Consider the following 18,871-nt stretch of genomic DNA (forward strand, 5'->3'; position numbering starts at 1 on the left):
AGTCTTGTCATTTACTCCAGTGTAGAAACAAGAGCTGCTTGAATTTAAGTGGTCACAACTGAATGCCGCGAAATTGGGGGTGAGGTGCATGCCAAGGAAAAAATGTTATGAATACAAGAAATTTGTTCCTAGAAGACGTGTCAGACGTTGAGCAAATTAGTTAATCCGCTGTCTTGTCACACGAGGGCAGCCTTGTTAACTAAAAATGAAACGTATTGAGAGGAAATAATTTAGTTTTTTTTTTCTCCCTCAGAGTTTACAGCTGCATGATCTTGATTTATTCTCGTGTAAGAGATTTTGTAAGACTTGCTCTATAAAATTCGCATTGAACGTATAATTATAAAAACTTGGAGTAGGTTCCTTAAAAACGTGGGTCGTGTAGGTTTTTTTTTCCATCTTGCACCGTTCGAGATGCATCAGAAATCTTGTCCAAATTCCGTGACGGACAGAACGAGCTCACTTGTGCTGAAAGTGGGACTACGTTTCTCTGGTAATAATCCGGCGAAGCTTTAATGCGATTTTCAATTTTTTTCAGCCACATGCGGAAGGAGACACGTTTTCTTTGCTGTCACAATTCCACACCACCTCACGCGTCTCTCATACTTATTTACTTTTCGCTATACTGCCTTTGATCTTAAATTGATATGTGGGTTGAGCATAATTCCAGGCCGCTCGTTATTGGTTTTTTGCGTACGTTCGTCGAAGAAGTGGTCACGATTCGGGATTTCCCGAATTTCTTATGCTGCTTTTTGTCGTTGACAGTCGAGTTAACGCCTCAAGAGCATAACACATTACATCTTCAAAGGACCAAAGATTTGTATCTCACGAATATGGAAAGATTTCGTGATCTGCAGTCGTATACAACATCATAAGTGTATACCCAGGTTTAATCCGTTAACCTGGCTGACACTCCTGAAAAACAGCCGCTCTGGTTCGTGTAAATCCAGCATCGCGTCTCTCAAACCTATCGCCAGTTGAATTCAAGTATGAAAGGCAAGCAGAATTATGTGTAATAATATTCAACTTTGAACTGTATGGAGACTACCTGCCATGTATACACTACGCAGACTGAATAATCTAGCGCAATCTACCCTTTATTAAAAATAAAGGATGCAAACATTTGTTGAGGTGTTCTGATATTTTGAACATGACATAATTTGTTTAGTTTAATAGCTAAATGCTGTATTTAGTTTAACGGTGCATAATTTAATTTGTAATTGTAATGCATAATATAATTTCATTTAATTAATGACACTGAAATTCTTGATAATGATTACTCGTAATATAATTTTTGTATAACTCGGACAGGGAAACTGTTTTTTCTCCTGTTGAATATCTTGACTTTTTAAAGTGAATATTACTGGTAGAATGAGATTGCACTATTAACCAATGACTGACTCGTTTTAACTAGCATGACTTACTTGTAAGGATAATGTGCATGTATGTTTGAATGCCAGGCACTGTATGTTGAGCTCGAGATCTGTGTCCGTACCGTTGTAAGAGTTGTTTAGAGCCGCAAGTCCTGAATACTGTTAACATAACATAACGAATAGGCCTGTGTGTTTTCCTACCAGTGCACATTTTGCAAAGTATGTGGATCTTGAGTGGATGCAGTGTTTGTGGTTTTTATATTTTTGAAAGTGTGATCTAGTGAAAACGGAATAGGATTAAGTGAGCGACTGAGGGAATGACGCATGCACGGATCCCCGTTCGTTATGAGCACATGTATTTAAGTGCGACGAATTGAGCGGGTATAAAGAGGGCATAGGCTAAAAGTGCGGGTGGAAAGTGTTTTAGTCGGCGCGAACAGACACGGGAAAATAGTGTGGCAGCGTAGTAGGTTCCGTCCTGCATGAAAGGAGAGCGGTGGGAAAGGTAAAAACATTAAGTGGGTAAGCGCAATTTCGGTAAATATGGAATATGATGTGGTTTAAATATGTTGCGTTTTAATGTTGATTTTGTTCTTAATTTATGATGCGGGATAATCTGTTTTGTATTTTATGTGCAGGGGGCTGAGTCACGTTTTTGATTCCCTCTACGTTTGGTCCCGATACGTTCGTTCTTGCTATGAGTGTTTTCTTTGATTCTGAGTTCTGTAATGTAGGGTTTTATTAGTTGTGGTGTGGAAATTTGAGTTATCACAAACTGTATTGAGGAAATGATTTTTGCACGTGTGATGGTAACCACGTTAAATGTTAGTGAAACCCTTTTCTGCCTAAACCCAGAACCAGATTTTCCACTCAGTGTGTTGTTTTATGTTTTTAAAATTGTATTAAACTTGTCTGTCCTGGTACTGGTGGTGGTGCATTTTAAAGAAGGCCTAAGGTGGTACCTTTTACAAAAGTATGCATTGGTGAATGTCCTATATATGTACTGTTAAGATCCTCTAAGAGTGTCCATTTGTAATTTGTATAGCATTCACAGCCTCTGTTGTAAAACAGGCTCTTCTTGCTCACAAAGTTTATTGCATACTACTCATCCAGCTTTGTGGTATGCCATGATTTAAACCATCCAAAATGTCAGTATTGACAGGTATTTTGGATCTGGTCCAGTTTTCTTTCTTTCCATTTAGATGGCAAAAAATATGTAATTATGGGTCATTTGCATGAACTTTGTGCTGTACTTTGCTTACTGTTTAAACTAAGGGATATTAACTTATTTGTATTTGAAGGAATGCTGTCAGCAAATAGTGACAAGTGTAATGTGGATAGAATTGTGGTATGTAAAAGTTTTGTTGTGGTGCATTTGATTAGGTTGTTTTAGGGTTCTAAGATGAGTCTTGTGGGCTGACAAGTGTATATAACAATTAAGGCATATGGTTTTAATCACTGTGATGGAGCAACCCTGTGCAATGACAGTGTTTGCATTTGGAGTATATGTTTGGCATGTCATGCTGTTTCTAGCCACCCAATGTTTGTGCGAGAACTCTATAGGACATCAGATGGTTAGCTGTTAGAGGATGTAAAAACAGTTGACCATTCAGTTCTCACCTGTTTGCATCCTCTTTTGTTGAGTTGGGACACAAAGAACATTGAGCTTTAGAGGAAGTGATGGCGTGGCTTCCTGAACACTTGCCCAACTTGTTCATGACATCCAGCTCTTTGATCATTCCACAGCAAGGTGTCTAATGCTTTCTTCTATAATGTTTGCTTTATGTCCAAAATGGCTTTTATGGATATGGTTGTCTCAAGAAATAAAACAATGAAAATATAATTTACTGGATCAGTAAGTCTAAGTGTAATTACTTTAAATTTGTCTTTATAGTCCAATGGCTCTTGCATGGAAAACACTAAAAATGCTTGACCACTCTAGGTCTCGTGTAAAATGACTCCACACTTTATGCTTGGATATGTGTGTTTTTTAAAAATGGAGCAGAAGCTTTTACTATACACCCAATGACCTGTTAAGAGTTGTTTTAACTTTGTGTGTAAACTTATTTTCTGCCCTTTACTGTTGAGTACCTGACTATACAATTCATGTCTTATAACCAAAGCAATTCCGATCTCAAATCTGTCTTTTAGATGTGAAGTTCATAATTAAATTAAAATTCCAGTATTTTTCAATCTGCCCTTAGTCTTTCCTTAGCAGTGTGTTTTCAATCCAAATGTTTTTCATTCTTTTCAAAGTGCAGGTACATGTCTGAAATGTGGTAATTGGCAGAAATGGTTCATGGGTTCAGACGAGGTTCAAGTTTGGTTTATTTGTCACGTACGTAGTCATACACGGTATAATTCATAGTGAAATGGTTTTGTGAGTGCTTTGTCCAGACTGAGGAAAGAAACGGGTGCATAAGGAAATATATAATAGAAAAAATATATAACAATGAATGTACAATATGTGTATATATGTACACAATGTGTATATATGGATGTATGTGTATGTACACAATGTACAATTCCAGTTTACAGATTTACAGTCACGTGGTGGTCCCCACAGTTTCAGTTGTCCTGATTCAGGGCCCAAATGGCCTGTGGCAAGAAGCTCCTCTTCAATCTCTCTGTCTTGGTCTTCAGGGAGCGAAAGCGCTTCCCTGACCTCAACAGAGAGAAGAGCCTATTGCTGGGATGGGTGGGGTCCTTCACAATCCTCCTGGCCTTGGTCTGGCACCGCTTGTAATAGATAATCTGCAGGTCAGGAAATTCCATATGAGTGATGCGCTCTGCTGAATGCATATAACATGTCTGGGACGAATACTAACTGGAATTTCACACCGATACTCCTTAGCTAGTTACAGTTAGCCTATACAGACTACACGCGCTGTAGGTACACATAGTTATGTAGATTATCCAGCCCTAGAAATGCATTAACTACTAGCCAGCTCAATTCGTTGAATTTAAAACTTCAGAATGCTGAAGCCACCAAAGAGCCGGTCGTTGTTTAGTTCTTTCTTTAGTTCTGTTCAGTTTCAAGTAATTTTAATATAATTTAAAATGAACAACCAATACAACTGTATTAAACAACCCAGATAGTTGGTAATCTATTCCTGTTCCTACATGCGTCGAACGTTCGGTCTAAAATAAGGGTGTCGATGCAACGTAGTGGTCAGCATTTATGCCTTCCAGATGTTAAAGGCGAGCACACTCCCGTAACGATTCAGGACAGTAGGAGCGGTGTGCCAATAGACCAGCGCGGACAGCGCGCGCGCAGTCTTGACCGCGAGCAGGGAATGAGGGTAGTGGAGAACTGCCGGGTTTCGAGGTAGAGAAGACGTTTCAGCTGTCGAACAGCAAAACTGAAACCTCGGCACAAGAACAAATTCATGGTCAAGGTATGGACAATTTATTTTCAGCTGCTTTAAAAGGTTACTTTTGTGAAGACGCCTTGGCAATTTAAAATCGTTGAGATTTAATGATGCATCTTCCTTGGCTAACACTATATTTTATGATGGAGCGTTAGCTGGTGTTGGCGTGTGTTAACGTAACCTAACTACATTCCGCCCTTAGCCTAGTTTGATGGTTTCGGGAGTGTTCTGAGCTTATATACATTTCGACAGCTAGCTAGCTAACGGAAAATGTTTCTTTAGCAAATGCTGGGTAGCTCTCCATGTTTTGATTGGGATATGCCGAATCAAAGACTAGAATATGTTACCAGTAGCAAGCAGGCAACCAGTCAGCAGCTAACTTAGCTAATGCTAGCTAAACGTTAGGAGAAAGATGACCACGTTTAACTGAGAATCATCATCAAAATCACAGCCGTGTGTTTGGATGGTGATGGCTCCGACTATCGTAATGATTCGGCGCTTCAGATCCAACTAACGGTGCGACTGGAAAGAATTTGCCAGCAGGCTGTCGTGTTCATTCGACGCCCTCACCATGTGTAAATGCATCGCTCTTCACGGAAATATCAAAGGCCGTGCCGCTGACAGCTGAGTCCTCTACAGAATCTAGGCTGTAGCTACCCGTATTTCCAGATAGCTAGACTATACAATTTCATAATTACTGATTTAATCTCAACATATTTTGTTAAACCGTTACTACAACAGGAAGACGCGATTTCTTGTAGCGGATGGAGACAACTATTAGAAGTTTTTGTGTTTTGTTTTGTTTTTTTCCAGTCTCAGTAAAATATGGCTGGCATTATTCTCTGGACCAAACTTTACAGGAAAATATGTAGTTTATCCAAGTTGAGGCATCACAGAATAAAAGTCTTAAATATAAAAACATTAGGTCTTTAATCTTATAAAGGGGGATGGGGCAAAAACAAACGAGTTATAGAAAATGTCAACACGTTTATGTATTTTTTTTCCTCATATTTTATCTCGACTTAAAACTAGCTAGCGTTAGTGTTCTTACTGCTGCCATGCTAGTTTTCATGATCATTAAAATGACTTTTACTATTAAATTGACTTTAATATTTTAATTTTGCAGATGTTGGATTACGCTTTGTACTTTTTTGATAGCAGAGACGGCTAGTAACTACGACTGTTGGAATTATTTGTTCTGTTCTTAGTTTGGCCAAATTAATGCAATATCTTAGTATTTAAAAGAGCATATAAATAACTCTATATTAGGTTGTAAAGGCGCGCTTTTTCCTGATTCGTTCGTTACGCACTAGCTGAAGTTGCCTTGCTTCTTTCCCTGGCGCTAGGATTGATACTGCAAGAGACAGACAGGGCCATATCCAAAACATACGAGAGAAAAGGTTCCAGTGTTCAGCTTATGGGCTTCTAATGCAAGTCGGCAAGAGAAGTGGGCTCTAATGTCTAAAGGTAGGAGTGAAGAAAAGATTCAGTGTTTGTAGTATGATCTTAATTTAGGCAAGATGAGGACAGCATGAAGTTTTACCATATGGTAATGTTACTCATTTACTGTGTATATACACACACAGAGTTGAACTCTGTATGACAATGTAGGCTGTTTTCTTGTGATTGAAATCAGAAGTGCCCTTTGCATCTCATAGCTGGTATGCCTTGCACTCTAAGGGGTTGTGTGTGTGTGGTTATGTATTTTTGTGCTTGTATGTTTGTCTACCCGTGTGTGTGTGTGTGTGTGTGTGTGTGTGTGTGTGTGTGTTTCAGTCTGTGATATCTGGTCCTGATTTTAATCCTAGCCCTAAACCTCCACTGAGGCCTGTACTAAGTCTTATTTTATTGCCACTTGTCATAACAAACATCTGTAAGTTTCTATCTTCTAAGGTTCCAGCCTTGTGGTTCTGTTCTGCTCTTTTTATCAAAGGCAGAATTGCAGAAAACTGAACACAAAAAAGCCATTGTGTTACCCTTACTCACAACACCCTTGCACACTTCAGTGAACTTTCCTACTCTTCTGAAGCTTTGAGTATATCTCTGAAGCTAAAACAACAAAAAAAATTGTTTGTTTCTTGAAGCTGGAGCTAAAAAGCAGTTTAATTTGTTTGCTTGGAGTTTTTTTTTTTTATTGTTTTTTCAAACATTTGCTGTATTTGTTGTTTTCCCTTTGAAATAATAGAAAACTGTTTCATCTCTCTATTTCTCTGGACTGGGATATGATTAATGTGACTTACTTCTGCATCTATTTATACCCTGAGCCTAATTAGATCAAACCGTGCTTTACCACTATCCTATTCCCATGCCATTACTGCTCTGTACTAATAACCATCTAAAAATGAAGCCTGCATCAATGTCCTACAGTAATGGTTAAAGCACTGGTAGTGTGAATGTACAATGTCTTGAAATACACAGAACAAGCCTGGTGAAGCTATGAAGATGGTTTTCTGATTCAGGGTAGGAACAAATAGGCATGATGGGCATGAAAGATCAAAAACAAATATATTTGTTTATGAAAGGTGTTTATGGTACTGTCATTCAGCCAGAAAGTGCAGTTTGTGTGTAACCAGTGTGTGTCATCTCGGCGCAATGTGAATTCGTGTGCACCTGGCAGCCATCCCTCACATGAGGAGACAGAAATCACACACTCAGCAGTGTCGTGCCTATAACAAGACCTAGGAGGGGATATCCCTCTCTTGTATGGATATTCAGGAATACTAATAACGCGAATGTACCCATACTGAGCTCTTTAGAGATCAGTTATGCAGTGAGGCTTTCCAGTTTTGGATGCTGCAAGAGATGTGCTTCCTTTGCCTGAAGTAGTGATTGCATTTACAGATTTGCATTACCTGTAGATAGATAGCGGTTCTGTAGGTCCTAGAGTTTGCACTGTCCTGGAATCAGCCCAGGGTAGCATTGATTACTGGACATAATGTCCAGTAATTCTTTGTTGTTGTTTTTTTAAGGAAATGCAGGGACTAGAGGAGTGTGTGTGTGTGTGTGTGTGTGTGTGTGTGTGTGTGTGTGTGTGTGTGTGTGTGTGTGTGTGTGTGTGTGTGTGTGTGTGTGTGTGTGTGTGTGTGTGTTTTCTTATCTCAACGCAGATTGTGTGGAATAGGAGCCTTTTTCTAAAGCTGACATGAGATCTGAGGTCATTGCTATGGTACATTACAGATAACATTTAAGCTACAGGATCATAAGGTGCAGTCACAAAATGAGAAAAGGAACTAGGCTTTTGGTTCTAATCTCACAGGCCTTGTATGCTCCATTTGTTCAGATTGGTTTTGAAGGTTGTGGGGGTTTTTTGTTTGGTTTTTTTGATTGTGCAGTAGAGTTGGTTTGGTGTTGAAACAGATGTTCACACGTGAAACTTTCAAAAAAATTAAAACTTTCAAAAATTCATCCCACTAGTGTGCTGTCTTATACTGAGACTGTTATCACTAGCACAGTGCTAAAAGTAATTGCTGAGGCTTTTTTTTTTTCACAGATGCACATGTACCAGCAAAGTTACACAGAGCAAGTAGGCTGCAATGTATTCATTCCCAGTACAGGCCTTGTACAGACTGTGCAAGGTTGTGAAGCCAAACACAGGACACCATGGTATCTCTACCTCAATCTCTCTCACACACACTGCTAATACTGTGTGCATGCTCTTCATGGGGAAACTGTTACATGTCCTAGGGATGCACATGTCTGTTACGTGCTTCAGATGCATATGGCACTGATGTGGTGACCTTTTTTCACATGTTGTTCTACACACACAAACAGGTGAGGCTGTGTGAATTGATTTTTGGTTGTTGTGGTGCTGTGTGTGTGTGTGCGTGTGTGTGTGTGTGTGTGTGTGTGTGTGTGTGTGTGTGTGTGGAGTTTGCTGAATTTATCCCTCGTTATCAGACTGTTGTTTGGTCTAACTCTCAAGGGCAGGCAGTAGGACCAAAGGCTGCCAATGTTTCTAAACTAAAACTGTAAATCTATTGCTTTTACAAAGCATTTTTATTCTTACCTTAAATAGCTTCCAAAAGGGACACAAATTTCAGTTTTCAAACAATAGTTACAATTCACTGAATGATGGAGTTTTGAGTTCCTGAACTCTAAAGTAAATTAACAGAAGCAAAAGTGTAGGAAACAATACAACAAGGATATGATTACTGTAATGCCAATGTAATATGTGAGCATTATGAGACATCAATACTGGTGATAGTTAATGCCTACAGAGTACTGTGAGTTGCAATAGCCAGCAATGCATTCATTGATGGCAGTCTTTCTCAGCCCAAGGAGTTGCTACATAGCCATGATGTAGGGCAAATTGATAACACGCAGACACACAAACGGGTTTTTTTTCTCCCTGGAACCTGCTTAGACCTGAGGCTGGGGTGCAGTTGCTGAATGAACAGAGCAAAAGAACACTTATTCAAGTCAATTCTACATTAACACAACTTTTAACAATTGAAAACCTAAGCAATTCTACTTTATTGAAAGTTTAACAAGGACAGCAGTATACAAAGAATTAAAATTGATCTTTTTTGTTGTTGTTGTTGGCTGAATTCTTCATTATTACTGCTGAAACAGAAAATGTAAAAAAGAATTGTAACCCCGGTAGCCAGCAGCAAATAGCTTTTATCAGTATACAAGTTTACAGTATACAAGATTTTCCTTTCAGTCTTTTTTTGGACTATAATTTTAACCATTAGCCTATACTGCCATTGGTAAATATACATATTGGTGGCACTGAACTAAGATACTTCAGTTTTAAATTTATTCTGCCTGTTTCAACATCATCACCTTAATATAACAGTAACATTTGATTCACTGACTGGAACATATGATGGAAGCATCCAGTAAATACCATACACAGTATCACATGACAGGCTCATGATCAGCTACAAATATAATTATTTTTGGTTTCAGTGCTCATGAACAGATATAGAATTATTAATTCATCAATTTATTTATGTATTTTTCCTTTGTGTCAGCCCTAAGGATGAATGAAGCAGGCTTTGGGGCTACGTTGTAGGGACCTGCACCCTGGACTTTGGTTTGAAGGGGAAATGCGAGAGGATGGAAAAAAACTGCCGTTTGCACTCCTTTTTGATTAATTTTATTACAATCTCATGCAACATGTATCTATTTTTTTAAATATTTCAATTATAACTTCAAATGAATTCTTCAAATCACAAGAGGGGAGAAAATGTTAACCTTTGCTTTGAATAGCAAAAATAAGGGGAGATCCCCTAAACTGTGGAGTATTTGGTTCTGTGCGTGTAGCCAAATGTAGTTCAGATTCAGACCTCAACACCTCCATTCTACCCCTATCTCCTTAGGTGAAATCGACTATTCCCCCGATTTTTTTTTTTTTTGATTTTTTTTTTTTTTTTTTCCCCTTTACAATTTTAACATTCCCCACATCAACACACAAGGAGAAAGCTCAGATGGAATTCCTCTGAAAGCATTGAGACAGAGGGCCTGATGACAATTCAATGGTTAACTCTTTTTCAGATTTAGTAACAGCTGTGGTTAAATGAGGGTAGGTACATTTTAAGGCATGATATTGAACAGCCAGTTGTAGATGAATCACACAGCGTACATCTCAGCAGAGGATTAGCCCATAACATTTCTTAAATGTGAACTCTTCCTGTTGCCAAGGAAAGCAGAGATTGCTGCAAGAAAATGGCTGATTATGTTAAGAGGGGAAGTTTAAATATCACTGTTAAAGTTGTCAGTTAATATATCAATATATATTAGAATCACTAGCTACAGTGTGTATTTCATATGGTCTTTGGCCAGGCTGTCCTTGCATAATAATTGCACTGCAGCCATAATTATTTCACCGTAAGTTATAGCTGCATTTCCAGAGAAGAATCTGGATTAGGTTTCCACTGTGAGGGAATGAGGTAACAGTTGTGACACTATTTTCTTTAATCTGTAATCTTAAAAATTATGCTGTGTTCAGATTGTTATAGATCTTACCACTATGTAGTTGCACTTGAACAACTGACATATGCACAAGTGTGATGTTTGCTGAGGACCCACTGAACAAGTTAGGTGAGGAACAAGAGTTTGCTCAGCAATGGAGCCCCACAAAAGGTGGTCCACTGTCTTGAGACATAGTCCAAGGTTGGAGCAGTCTAAGATTAAAGTTGACTAAGTAGTAAATCCTGGTATGTGAAACAAGCTTTTCTTTTAGAGATCAGTTAACAACATGCCTAAAACCACAAGAACCAAAACACTCACTCCATAAAATCAACCAGCATGCTAGATCTGTGGTAAGTCGTGTTGGTTTTTCACTAATGGTTTAAGCACCATCAAAAATAAATACACTTATGGCTTTGCACACTCATAACCATTAAGTGCATTTGAATTCATTATTTTTAAAAATTGCAACCTTTCAAGCTAATGGTCATCCAAATAAAAATGTAAAAGCCCACTCAATCAAAACACAAACAAACCAAGCTATCATGTAAATGTATTTTTAAAAGTAAGCTTTTTTTCTTCTGGATTCTGTTTTTTAACCATTGAGTATCATAAAACGGTGAGTCAAAGTATGTTCTGTTCAGTGGTTAAATTGTGCTGAAACATGTTTCAGTATTGGTTAAAGCCATGCACCCCTCCCCTTTTCAGCCTTTCACATTCACTTCCCATTCAGGCTATTTTAATATATCTCTCTGTTAAAGTTACTTTTCCCAGCTTGAATCGGGTATTCACTTGTCTTCTCAATTTACTATTGTTTCTCAATATTTTTGTCTGAATCACCAAACAATATGAGAAGTGAGCAAAAGCTGGAGTGAGAAACAAGACCATGCTTCCAATGCATTAAAGCATTGATTGTCTTACCATGCACACACATACCTGTACTTGAAAGTAAAACTGCCAGATTCAAATTCACTTCAAGCTGCACAATACTCACTTGCTCACTCACACACACATGCTGGACCAAACCCATTTCCTGTGTGATGTCCTGTCCAGTGTAGATGATTTCCTGGATTCTGGCTGGAGGATGTTTTCCCTTTGTTTGCCACTGGTAGTCACAGTCTGTTAAGTTGTAAAACACCCAGTTTCTCCAGCTCAACACAACTGTCTACCAGTTCACCTCTTTACATTAGTAAATGTCATAAACCTTATCTCAGTATACAGACACTTCGTTCAGTTCTTATGACACTTGTCAAGAATGATGCAGTGCACTGCTATGTGACCCACACCTGAAGTTTATTTGATTTATTAAATGCTTGTGGACTTTTGGTATAGAGACCATGTGTCCATGTCATTAATAGAATGGAACATTTTATCTGCCAGCTGTCTCTCACTCTCTCTACCCCTTTCCTCCCTCGCGCTCCTGCTTTCTCACTCCCCTATACATGTATGTATGGATGGAAATAAGATTTTTTTTGTACTGTTACTACTAAGTTACAGTGCACTTTTATTTGTAGAGAACATTATGATAACTGACAGTTTGCATTCCATAGATTCGAGATGGCTCCTAAGATGTTGGACCCAGGGCTTTTGTTCCCAGCAATTCCTTCAAAACCCATATTTGCAATCAGAAGTTAGTCTAAATATTCTTGTCTCCAGTTTCTCAGACCCAAATTAATCATAAACCTAGACTAAAAATAATTACCAATGATTCATTATTGTCACTCATAATTTAGTCCACACCTAGGTAAACTGGTTTTACTCTCTGGAATCAAGCTGCCTGAGACCTGGCAAATGATTTGATTATTAAAATTGAAAATGCAGCTTTAGTCTAAAGAAAACAAGGTGGAGTGCTGTACAAGTTGTAGTGAGAAATAAAAAAAAAAAAGAAAATATGGATGAACTCAAGATTTGGAGAGAGAGTCTCCCTCCTTGGGCCTAAATTTGACCAAGTTATCCTAATTCCAATGCTCACACACTACACATTATTTTTCCCCAGCTCTCTTAGAAGAATGTGGTCCTTGCTACCCATATCTTCCCAACCAATTCGTGCTCCACAGTTTCTTTTTATTTCTTGTTTTTGTACAAAGTAGTGCAGAAAAAAACAATGTAGCCAGTGGTTTACACTCCATTTTGAGGTACAGTTCTTGTAATTTCATGAGAGCAATATTTGCAAATCAGGTGCTCTTCATGGGGGAATTTCCTCAGTTGAACGAATGCCTTGAAACATTTGAATCAATTGCTCTAATCTGATTCGAAGTTTCGAAAGCCAGGTTTCACATGTCTCCTGACTTCATTCAGACTAGCGATAATCAGAAAGATGGGGAAACTGGTACAGTGGAGGCTTAAAAACAAAGGTTGTGATGACCAAAGAATCTCACGCTCACGATTTCCCAGATAATATAATATTGACAAAAATAAGATTAAGTTTTAAAGCTTTAATTTACAGCTAGTAAAGCTGCAAAATGTAAGATTTGCTTGTTACAATTTACGTTACTTCCCTTGAATCGGAGTAGTGTTGCACCAACAGGCACTTGTGGTCTCGTCTGCTTGCACTTGCAGTGCTCTCCTTCCGAACCTGTAGGAGTATAAATAGTGAGAGGTCGAATGAGGAGCAGGTGTCTCCTATCAGAAGACAGGTGATTGCAAGCGGGGCAGGTAAGTGGTAAGGTCCTATCTGGAGTGGGCATGTCTCTTCCGGTAGGAGACCGGCCTATTGTGACAGAATTCCTATTCCCTCTCCTCCGGGAATCTAGCAGGGTCTGCACTCTGTACGCCAGGCCCCCTTCTGTCTTCAGAGGTGGGGGTGGGTCACCTGAGGGACCCTACTCCTCAGCGAGGGGACCCTCTCTCACAGGCTTTCACGGACACGTGAAAGGCCCGGGATGCTTGTGGAGTCTCCACATTTCCGATCCACTTTCTTTTTGTAGGCAGTGATCACCTTACATAGTCCCTGGTGCATCTCCTCCCAGGTTCGCTCACACTCCTTGCCCCATTTCTCCACTGCTGGCTGGTCTGATGCAGAGGTGTTCCCTGCCATTGGAACCCTAGAACGGACTCAAAAGGGGTGAGACCAGTTCCAGTGTGCCGCAGAGAATTCTGTGTGTACTCCGCCCATGGGAGGTATGTGCTCCACGTCTCGTTCCTCGTTACCTAGTTTCTGGTTGACTCGCTCTACTTGCCCATTGGCCTGAGGGTGGTAGCCGGAAGTTAGGCTGACCGTGATATTGAGCTTACCCAGCAGTTCCTTCCACACCCGCGACTTGAACTGAGGGCCTCGGTCCGAAACAATGTCCTCAGGTAGACCAAACTGCCTGAAGACTGTTCCGCCAAGTGTCGGCTGTCTCCAACGTGGTGGGCAGGGCTGCTAAAGGGATAAATCGAACAATTTTTGAGAATGTGCTCAGGATAACGGTGTTGCCTTCCGCAGCAGGTAAGTCCGTAACAAAGTCCAGAGCCAGTTGGGACCATGGTCGGAGGGATGTAGGCAGGGGTAAAGGCTTACCTGCAGGCAAAGTCCATTCAAGAAGCCACGTACCTTACTACGTCTTTATTCATCACAGCCCACCAACATCTGTGCGGTGCGAGTAGCGCCAGGGTGTCCCATCCCCACTGATGTATGCGCCCACGTGATGTGTGAACCCCGATGATTGGGTGGGCACGGTGGATGGGGCTTGGCTGCCTTTATCTGTCGGTCCAGCTCCCACTCCAGAGATGCTAGAAAGCATGAGGTGGAGAGAACAGATTCCAAACTTGTCGACAGGGCCTCTGCAACCGTGTTGCCGGGAGAGCTCTGGAGAAGGGGGTCTTGAGCTCCTCGAAGGCTTTCTCCACCTCGGAGGTCCATTTGAGCCTTCAGGCTGGTCCCCAGAGTTGATCGGTGAGGGGTCTCGCTAGCGAACTGAAGGACTTGATGAACCTCTGATAAAAGTTAGCGAAGCTTAGAAGACACTGTAATGCCTTCCGTGTGGACAGTCTCGGCCAAGCCATTACTGCCTCCACTTTGCCTGGTTGCATGCATACACTTCCCTCTTGGATGACATAACCCAGAAAGTCAACCTCCTTACAGTGGAACTCACTTTTCTGCCTTGCAGTACAAGTGGATCTGTGGTAGGGTTCGGAGCATGGCCTGCACGTCGCGCACATGTTGGTTCCAGGAAGAGAAATGGATCAAAATGTCAATATAAGCGACAATGGATCTTCCCAAGAACTCCCTTAGAACCTTGTTAATGTAGGCCTGGAATATAGACGGAGCCGTGGCCAGACTGTACGGTAAGACCAGGTACTCATAATGGCCAGTGGCAGTGCTGAAAACTATCTTCCGCTCGTCTCCCTCTTTTACCCGGATTCGATTGTAGGCACTACGCAGGTCTAGCTTGGTGAAGTACCTGGCTCCTCTCGGCTGTTCAGTTGCTGTTGGAACCAGGGGGAGGGGATGCGGGTACTGCACTAGCAGCTTGTTTAGCCCCCGTTAGTCCACACGTGGTCTTAGACCCCCATCCTTCACAAAGAAGAACCCGACTGATGCCAGAGAGGTAGAGGGGCAGATGTACCTTTGTTCCAGTGCCTCCCAGATGTATTGGTCCATTGTCTGTTCTTCCTCTTGGGAGAGGGGATAGATTCTGCACCTGGGAGGTACTGCCCCCTCCTTGAGGGTAATAGCGCAGTCCCAGTCCCGATGGGGTGGAAACTGAGTGGCCTTCCTGGGACTAAAGACCTGCCCCAAGTCCTCGTACTCCTGGGGAATCGGGACCTGCTTATCTGCTCCAGGGCTCTCTATCAAGGTCGTCTTGAGCAGCACAACCTTGTTTGGGAAGCACCTTTGGCTGCATGAGTGCGCCAAAAGCATGAAATTTTCATTCAGAAGTCAGAGCTATTGGGACGGATTTGGTAGGAGTATTTGAGAACGTCAGACATCTTTACACATTAATGTAACACAACGTGGCTCTCATTTACGGGGCTACTAACTTGGAAGGTTTCATTTCTCAGACATATGCGTTATAAAGTCCCATTTAAAAATACAATTTGGTGAATTTTTGAATTCAGCAAGATTGCTGACATTTGTTTCAGAAGTAACATTGTTATTAAGCCAGCTGCTAAGGGTGGAGAAAAGATATTTACAAGATGGAAGCAATCAAGCAGCTTTCTGATACTAGTTTTTAAAGCACAACAGCTCTGGCATCACTTCACACTTACAGCCTACCATCCAATCCACTATTAATCATGCCATTTCAGCAGAACACCTCCCTGGTTGTGCACGAAATCTTAATATAGATAATCCTCGCTGTATCCTGGACACCCTATTGCATCTGCTTATTACTGCCCAACAGAAATAATATCCCAATTTCTGGATGATATTTTTCAAACAATTGTCCAGTGTGTTAAGAGTCTAACACATTCTACAATTAATTGAGTAAATGATACCTGCCAGCTCCTTGCTTTTTTCTATAGACATTAAAAGTTTGTACACAGTCATCCCTAAGGAAGATTGTTTGAGAGCTTTAAAACATATTTTCTTTATGCAAGACCTGCGAGAAATCCTCCCACAGAGATTCTTATAAGAATATTGGTACTTTTGTTAACTCTGAACTGCTTCACCTTTTACTCCAAGGAGTTGGTATGTGTACTAAAATGGGACCATCCTATGCAAACCACTTTATTGGATTCATTGAGAAACATTTTTTGGATAATTTACGGGACCTGTACCCTTACAATTTCTGAGTTACATTGATGACATTTTAGGTATTGCAACATGCACATTAGAAGACTTCCAACTGTTCATTTTTTTATTCTGCAAGTTCCACCCGGCTCTTGAATATACGTGGGGTATAGCCCATCCTTGCCTTTTTGGATGGTTCAGTGAAGTTTGTCAATTTATGTTTAAATACCACCATCTCTTATAAACTTACAGGCTCTATTTGCAGTACAGTTCTTACATCCCAAGGGTTCTAAACACTCTTATCCCTTACTCAAAGCTACTTAGACTTTTCCTCCAGAAAAGCATGCAAATGTCTGCAAATGTCTTTTGAATATCTTCAAAACTGGGTTTCCTGAGAGTCATAGATGATGCCTTTTCTTATGTTCTACATGTTCAGAGAGTGGATGCACTAACCTATAAACAATCTACTGTTAAGACTACAAGAATTTCCTTGGTGCTCACTTATCATCCTACAAATAAAATGGTGACTGATGATAAACACTTCAGAATCCTCCAAAATCCACAATGCAGAGACCACATCCCTTTTTAAGGATTCTCCACTAATCTCTCGCAGACAAGACAAAAATGTCAAAGATAAATGATCATTCAAATAGTGGCTGTGGTATTGTAGCCTCCAACCGCTCCAGATGTGCTACATGTAAATATATTAACACAACCAATCCTTTTTTGCCAGTTATTTTATTTTGGCTATCACACATTCCTCCTCATGCAATACTTCGGGAGTTGTAACCAACTTTACATTGTAGACACCAAGAGAAGACTTGCTGATTGGTTTGCTGAACACCCCCTCAGACCATCAGAATTGAGGATTTGTCCTTTTCAGTGGCAAGGCATTTTTATATTAATGCACACTGCATTAATGACATCTTTTTGCATTGCCAGTTGTTGCTATGGCAGCAGTGAAATTGGGGATACTCAAAGAAAAAGAACTCCTCTGTACTCCTGGAACTTTAGAACCCCATGGAATGAATGTTATGATCTATTTTTTCATATGTAAACTGGCTCCTCCTACTACTAATTCATAAGCACTTTGCTTGCACAGCTGAAAAACTTCTGTCCGAAAAGTTTTGTTTCTCTGGAAACTGTGTACTTTACTACAATTCTGAATGATTTTTTTTTTTTTTTTCATTCAGAATTGAAATTGGGAGCTTGAGAGTCCTGTGCAGTATCTTAGTTGTTCCCAGGACTACACTCTTCTGGACTGAGATTCCGGGGATCTGTTGGAGCCATTTTCCCAGTTTGAGGGTCACAGCCCCTAGTGCCCCGATTACCATAGGAACCACAGGGTACACCCTCCGCATCTTTTTAATTTTTTTTAGCACTTCCTTCAGCCCAGGTTCTCAGGTTTTTCTTGTTCCTATCACTCAGGATTGCCACATCTATCACTATGGCCCTCTTCTGCTGTTTATCCACCACTACTATCTCCAGTTGGTTAGCCATTACCATCTTGTCTGTCTGTATCTGAAAGTCCCATGGGATCTTAGCACAGTCATTTTCCACCACAATTGGGGGTTCATCTCACTTGGACCTTGGAGCGTCCAGCTCATAGTCAACACAGATGTTCTGTACACTATACCAGCCACTTGGTTATGGAGTTCCATGTACACCTGCCTACTAGTATCTTGCATCCCGCTCTTATGTGCTGGATTGTCTCAGGGGTATCTTTGCACAGCCTGCGACTGGGGTTGTGCCTAGTGTGGTAGATCCCAGCCTCTTTTGATCTCATGTTTAGTGCTTGTTCCTATGCTGCCATGATTAGTGCCTCTGTGTTGTCTTTCAAGCTAGCCTTTTCAAGCCATTGCTGGATTTCTCCATATTGGCCACTTCAACTGGTACATACTATGCAAGGGTTTTTCCTGCCATGATGGTCCCTGCACCTCCACATTTCCATTCTCTTTTGGTTTCTGCTGTCTCAGTACTCACTAAGCACTTCTTCACTTGGGACCCTCATTCTGGTGTACTACAGCCAAATCTGGATCTTGATTGTTTCATCCTGTATAGTGGCTCTGACGCTCACTAATCCTCTGTCCCCTCTTTATACTTAGTGTACAATCTCAGAGTGCTGGATTTGGGATGAAACCCTCTATTCATTGTGAGGAGTTTCCTTGTCTTGAAGTGAGTGGCTTCGATCTCCTACTTAGGCCTGTTTATTATGCCAGCGGGGTATTTAATGACTGGCAGAGCATAGGAGTTGATGGCTCCGATCTTGTTTCTTCCATTCAGCAGACTTCTCAGGACCTCACTCTTTGTAGGTATTTGGCTGTGGCTGCTTTCTTTGTGGCCTCTTCATGATTCCCATTTGCCTGAGGGATTCCAGGGTACTTGTAGCTGCCTGCAACATCTGTTATATTACCTTCTGGTAGTGTGATCCCCTCTGTTCTAGCCAACTTCCTTTTCCTTGTAACCATACAACTACACTTCTCCAGTCCGAATGACATTCTGATATAATTTCTGTATATCCTGATGAGATGATATCCTGGAGGTTGATGGTTGATTCATTT

The 18,871-nt window shown here is 40.7% G+C and overlaps 1 protein-coding gene across 3 annotated transcripts in view; it reads left to right on the top strand.

Annotated features, from left to right (window-relative positions):
* The window catches only part of si:dkey-97m3.1 (fatty acyl-CoA reductase 1), a 35,629-nt gene continuing 16,758 nt past the window's right edge, over positions 1 to 18,871 (top strand). The window contains exons 1-2 of one of the 3 annotated variants that reach the window (XM_027008683.2): positions 4,507 to 4,768; positions 6,088 to 6,208. The gene's annotated coding sequence lies outside the window, so the exon portion shown is untranslated. Of the gene's footprint in view, positions 1,893 to 4,506; positions 4,769 to 6,087; positions 6,209 to 18,871 lie in introns of those variants that run through there. The other 2 variants (XM_027008684.2, XM_027008682.2) reach the window with 2 other exon arrangements.

This window comes from Electrophorus electricus, chromosome 2 (genome assembly GCF_013358815.1).
Source record: "Electrophorus electricus isolate fEleEle1 chromosome 2, fEleEle1.pri, whole genome shotgun sequence".
NCBI lineage: Eukaryota > Metazoa > Chordata > Actinopteri > Gymnotiformes > Gymnotidae > Electrophorus > Electrophorus electricus.